This window comes from Myotis davidii, unplaced genomic scaffold (genome assembly GCF_000327345.1).
Source record: "Myotis davidii unplaced genomic scaffold, ASM32734v1 scaffold142, whole genome shotgun sequence".
NCBI classification, from domain to species: Eukaryota; Metazoa; Chordata; class Mammalia; order Chiroptera; family Vespertilionidae; genus Myotis; species Myotis davidii.
This window is the reverse complement of record NW_006294400.1, coordinates 620,950-621,372: the sequence shown is the minus strand read 5'-3', so window position 1 is coordinate 621,372 and position 423 is coordinate 620,950. Positions and strand designations below refer to the sequence as shown.

The 423-nt window shown below is 69.5% G+C and overlaps 1 protein-coding gene across 1 annotated transcript in view; it reads left to right on the top strand.

The window, feature by feature from the left end:
• Nucleotides 1-423, top strand: part of FAM73B (family with sequence similarity 73 member B) — a 22,161-nt gene that overhangs the window by 254 nt on the left and 21,484 nt on the right. The window lies entirely within an intron of this gene.

Genomic DNA, 423 nt, shown 5'->3' with positions numbered 1-423 from the left:
AGGGCCCGGGAAGGAGGCTGGCAGCAGGCGGGAGCCGGGCCGGCGCGGGGCCCTGGGTAGGGGCGCAGGTGTCCGGGCTCAGCCGGACTAGAAGGGCCCGGGTTGGAAGGAGCAGGTCCCTGACCGTGGGCGGCGCGAGAGGTGGAACGGAAGGTGCCCGGTCAGGGAGGCGATTTTTTTTTCCGACGGTGCTCCGGGAGGGGAGATGTCGGTGGGACGAGCAGATTCTGAGACGGGATGTTGCTGAGGTCAGCGTGCTGGTGCCCAGCGCCCTGCCCGGCCGTGCTGGTGGGGTGTCCGGGGTGGAACGAGCTGAGTAAGTGAGACGGGGCCGAGGGGGTTCGCGCGAGCGCCTGGGTCAGGGTCGCTGCTGAGGTCAAGGCCGAAGGGGAGACTGCGAAGGCCAGAGCTATTCAGGGGAGC